The sequence below is a fragment of the Pristiophorus japonicus genome, chromosome 24 (genome assembly GCF_044704955.1).
Source record: "Pristiophorus japonicus isolate sPriJap1 chromosome 24, sPriJap1.hap1, whole genome shotgun sequence".
In the NCBI taxonomy this organism is placed as follows: domain Eukaryota; kingdom Metazoa; phylum Chordata; class Chondrichthyes; family Pristiophoridae; genus Pristiophorus; species Pristiophorus japonicus.
The window spans coordinates 17,613,667-17,619,444 of NC_092000.1; positions in this window are offsets into that span (position 1 = coordinate 17,613,667).

Here is a 5,778-nt window from a genome sequence, read left to right on the forward strand (position 1 = left end):
CTGTCTTGATGGAATCATTTTATTGTTTTCCTCCTTTTTAATAGAAATGGTAGAGATGAAAGTATTTGAGACTGGGTGAAAATTGGAGTAGCTATGCTGTCTTTTCAGAATAGTTTGCTTTTGATTACTCCCATCCCTGCCTCCTCGATGGATTTATTGCCTTTCAAGGTGTGTTATGGTGTATAATGTGGATAAATGTGAGGTTATCCACTTTGGGGGCAAAAACAGGAAGGCAGAATATTATCTGAATGGCGGCAGATTAGGAAAAGGGGAGGTGCAACGTGACCTGGGTGTTCATCAGTTATTGAAAGTTGGCATGCAGGTACAGCAGGCAGTGAAGAAGGCAAATGGTATGTTGGCCTTCATAGCTAGGGGATTTGAGTATAGGAGCAGGGAGGTCTTACTGCAGTTGTATAGGGCCTTGGTGAGGCCTCACCTGGAATATTGTGTTCAGTTTTGGTCTCCTAATCTGAGGAAAGACGTTCTTGCTATTGAGGGAGTGCAACGAAGTTCACCAGACTGATTCCCGGGATAGCTGGACTGACACATGAGGAGAGACTGGATCGACTGGGCCTTTATTCACTGGAGTTTAGAAGGATGAGAGGGGATCTCGTAGAAACATATAAAATTCTGACGGGACTGGACAGGTTAGATGCAGGAAGAATGTTCCTGATGATGGGGAAGTCCAGAACCAGGGGACACAGTCTAAGGATAAGAGGTAAGCCATTTAGGACTGAGATAAGGAGAAACTTCTTCACTCAGAGAGTTGTTAACTTTTGGAATTCCCTACTGCAGAGAGTTGTTGATGCCAGTTCATTGGATATATTCAAGAGGGAGTTAGATATGGCCCTTATGGCTAAAGGGATCAAGGGGTATGGAGAGAATGCAGGAAAGTGGTACTTGAGCCATGAAATTGAATGGTGGTGCAGGCTCAAAGGGTCGAATGGCCTACTCCCGCACCTATTTTCTATGTTTCAAAGACAAGTAATAAAGCCATTCAAGCTCACCTTTCCACACACAGCTTTGTTTTTCTCCTTGCCATAGTAACCAACGAGTAAATTACATCGAACTTACAGCACTGGCCATTCAGCCAGACAGATCTATGTTCCACGTGAGTCTCCGTCCCACGATTCTTCTTCTCACCCTATCAACAAATCTCACCTTTTTGCATGTTATTGTTGAAAGGAGCCATACATATTAAAGTGAGGGTACAACTGATGAATTGTAGTCATATTTCTAACAGTAAGAAAGAATATGTAAATCATTTTAACCTGAGGTGATGGGATCGGACACACCCCACCTGGTTCCACCCTGTGTTTAAATTAATAGAAAGTTGGCAGGGTGTAAAACAGGCATCTGATCCTGTCCATTTCCCGCTAGGTGGGTCAGGTTCAAATTATCCCCCTCCTTTGTACAGGAGTCTAGCAGTCACTTTAAATGTTGGATACTGCTACCTGCCCCCAGAGAACACAGATTACACAAAAGTTCACCAAATACATTGGACTAAAAAGCATTTCCTGACACCTATCTTCTTGGCTGCTGTTCTGTTCAATTGGGTTAACTTGACCTCAAGGCAGGTACAGATGGGGTGAAACATGCTTTTGAACCTCACTGTAACTGGCAGCTGTTTCTGAATCCTGCGAATGGCTGACCATTTAATGTAGGTTTGGTGCTACATTTCTTTTAATGTCCTTTATTCGTCAAACAATTTTGAATGGAAGACCTGAAGTTGATTTCCTCCAAGTCACCAGTCATTCTGAAGTAGCTGCAATCGGACAGGAATACGTGGGAGTTTGTGGACAACGAGGCTCAGAGTCTTTGAGCTGGAGTATGAATTAGAGACTGACACAAGGAAAAGGTAGGAATTTTTAGATAGTTTACTCCAGCTTGCACACACCTCCGAGGAAAGCACAGGTAAAGGAAGGAGAGAGTGTAACAGGATAAGGGGAATATAAGAAAGATGGATTAGACCGTCTCACAGACACTGGTCCTGTACAATAGGTATAGTATATATCCTACCTGAGAGGATAAAGATGTAGGCTGTGGGGTGAACAGCCAAAATCCTAACCATGGCACTGTTGAACAGTAGGAAGTCCAGGGATTGGGGTGGGGAAACAGCAGAATAGAAAGGTTGTCGACATCGGGGATTCAATAATTAGGGGGATAGATAGCTTCCTCTGCAGTCATAACCGAGTGTTCAGAAGGGAATGTTGCCTACCTGGTGAAAATGTAAAGGATATCTCCTTAGCCTGTCTATATCTCCTTGAAACCTCTTTGAATCCTCCTCACAACTTACATTCCCACCTAGCTTTGCATCATCAGTAAACTTGGATACATTACATTTGATCCCCTCATCATTGATATAGATTGAGAATAGCTGGAGCCCAAATACTGTTCCTTGCGGTACCCCACTAGTTAGAGCCTACCAACCTGAAATGACCCGTTCATTCCTACTCTCTATTTTCTGTCTGTTCCTCAATCCATGCTAGTATATTAATCCTAATCTTGTTAAATAACGTCTTATGTGGCACCTTAACGAATGCCTTCTAAAAATCTAAATACACCATATCCACTGGTTCCTCCAATCTGCCCAATCCTATTATTATTTTCTAAGTGCTCTGTTAATATATCCTTAATATATTCTAGCATTTTCCCTACTATTGATGTCTGTAGTTCTCCGTTTTCTCTCTTTCCTCCCCCCTTCCCCCCCCCCCCTCCTTAAATAGCAGGATTACATTTGCTACCTTCCAATCTGCAGACTGTTCTAGAATCTATGGAATTTTGGAAGATGACAACCTATGCATCCACTATCTATAGCCACCTCTTTCAAAACCCTAAGATGTAGGCCATCAGGTCCAGGGGATTTATTGGCTTTTAGTCCTGTTAATTTCTTCAATACTAATTTTTTTACTGATACTAATTTCTTTCAGTTCCTCATTCTCACTAGACCTTGGTTCTCCACTATTTCTGGGAAGTTTTTTTTGAGTCTTCTGTGAAGATAGACACAAAGTAGTTGTTTAATGTCTCTGACATTTCCTTTAATCCCTTTTATAATTTCTCCTGTCTCAGTCTGTAAGGGACCCACATTTACTTTCGCGAATCTTTTTCTTTTTACATACCTATAGAAGCTTTTACTTCTGGTTTTATGTCTCTTGCTAGTTTTCTCTCATTCTATTTTCCCTTTATCAATTTCTTGGTCCTCCTTTGCTGAATTCTAAAATCCTCCCACTCTTAAGGCTTACTACTCTTTTTGGCAACATTATAAGCCTCTTACTTTGATCTAATACTATCTTTAACTTCTCTTGTTAACCATGGTGGGACCACTTTTCCTGTGGGGTTTTTGTGCCTTAAAGGAATGTATATTTGCTGTAAATGATGTATTAATTCTTTAAATGCTAGCCATTGCTTGTCTATCATTATATCTTTTAATGTAATTTCCCAATCTACCTTAGCCAATCCGCCGCTCATACCTACGTAGTTTGCTTTGTTAAGACCCTAGTTTCAGATTTAACAATCACTTTCAAACTCGATGTAAAATTTTTTATCATATTATGGTCACTTTTCCTTAAAGGCCCCTTTACTACAAGGTTATTAATTAAACCTTTATCATTGCACAACACTAGATCTAAAGTGGCCTGTTCCCTAGTTGATTCCTCAACATACTGATCTAGAAAACTATTTTGTATACATTTGATGAACTTGTCATCCACACTATTACTAAAAAATTTGGTTTGCCCACTCCAAATGCAGATTAAACACCCCCATGATTACTGTATTACCCTTGATACATGCGCCTTTAATTTATACTCTGCCCTACATTACAACTATTGTTTGGGGGCCTATAAACAACTCCCACCAATGTTTTCTGTCCCTTGCAGTTTCTTAGCACCACCCAAACTAGTACCTCTTGATTTTCAGAGCTTAGATTGTTTCTCTCTACTATCTTTATCCCATCCTTTATTATAAGGGCTACCCCTCCTCATTTTCCATTTTTCCCATCTCTTCTAAAAGTTAAGTATCTTGGAATATTTAGTTCCCAACCTTGGCCACTTTGCAACCACGTCTCCGTAATGGCAGTTAGATCAAACCCATTCATAGAAACATAGAAAATAGGTTCAGGAGTGGGCCATTTGGCCCTTCGAGCCTGCACCACCATTCAATAAGATCATGGCTAATCATTCACCTCAGTACCCCTTCATTTCTATCCGTGCTATTAATTCATTAATACAATCACCAATTTCTAATAATCAAATTTTGAATCTTGTAGAATCAATAGTTTGCGGCACCAATGTAGCTGGGGGGGATGAGAGTGATGGGCAAGCTTGGTATGGACAGTAGCGTTTTGGATAAGCTGAAATTTATGGAGAGTGAAACATGGGAGGCTGGCCAGGAGAGTATTAGAATTTGGATGATGTTTCCAAGGGGCAGCATTTAGATGAGGAAGAGAACCAGGCCAAGGATGTAGTGTTGCGGGACTTGAGGTGACTGGGTGGCATTAAAAAACTGGCATTTATATAACGCCTTTCATGACCACTGGCTGTCCCAAAGCGCTTTACAGCCAATGAAATATTTCTGAAGCGTAGTCACTATTGTAATGTAGGAAATGCGACAGCCAATTTGCACACAAGCAAGCTCCCACAAACAGCAATAATTACTAGATGATCTGTTTTAGTGATGTTGATTGAGGGATAAATATTGGCCAGGATACCGGGGATAACTCCCCTGCTCTTCTTTGAAAAATAGTGCCATAGGATCTTTTACATCCACTGGAGAGAGCAAATGGGTTAACCTCAGTTTAAAGTCTCATGCGAAAGACGGCACCTCTGACAGTGCAGCACTGTCAGTACTGCAATGGAGTGTCAGCCTAAATTTTTGTGCTCAAGTCTCTGGAGTGGGACTTGAACCCATAACTTTCAGACTCAAATTGGGAAAGAAGGCACTATATATGGGAATGTAAACTTAAATTCCATTAATCCAGCATTTCACATGCTCGCCTTCTCTTTACTCTTTATTTTAACTGTGCAGTGACAAAATCAAAGTGAGGTAAGTTTTCAAGTGAATTATATCCAGCGCACAAGTGATTTGAAATGGTTATAAATACCTGGATAGCTGGAGAGCTTAAAAAATGTATTCTTGTACATCATCTCTGAGGGGGCAGGCAGATCCCAGATTCCTGACGTTATAGAAACATAGAAATTTACAGCGCAGAAGGAGGCCATTTCGGCTCATCGTGTCCTTGGTCAGCAGCGCTGAAGGTTACATATAAACAATGACGGAAAGGCAAAGAGCACCCAGCACAACCAGTCCGCCTCACACAACTGCGACACCCCTTATACTGAAACATTTTACATTCCACCCAACCGGAGCCATGTGATTTCCTGGGAGAGGCAAAAACCAGATTAAAAACCCAGGCCAAATATGGGAGAAAAAATCTGGGAAAATTCCTCTCTGACCAGACGATCGAAACTAGTCCAGAAGATCACCCTGGCCATATTCGATTCCTTGCAGTACTTACCATTATATCTGCGCCGTCGAACAAAAGGTCATCCAGTCTAATCCCAATTACCAGCTCTAGGTCCGAAACCCTGCAGGTTACGGCACTTCAAGTGCCCATCCAACTATCTCTTAAAAGTGGTGAGGGTTTCTGCATCCACCACTTATCCCTGGCCACTAGGAGATGGTCGGGATGACTTTGTTCTGATTTTTTTCCTTCAGGAAGATGCCACTTGGGAAGCATCAGACTGGGAAACACCATACCTCCTCTTATGTCCATTTGGT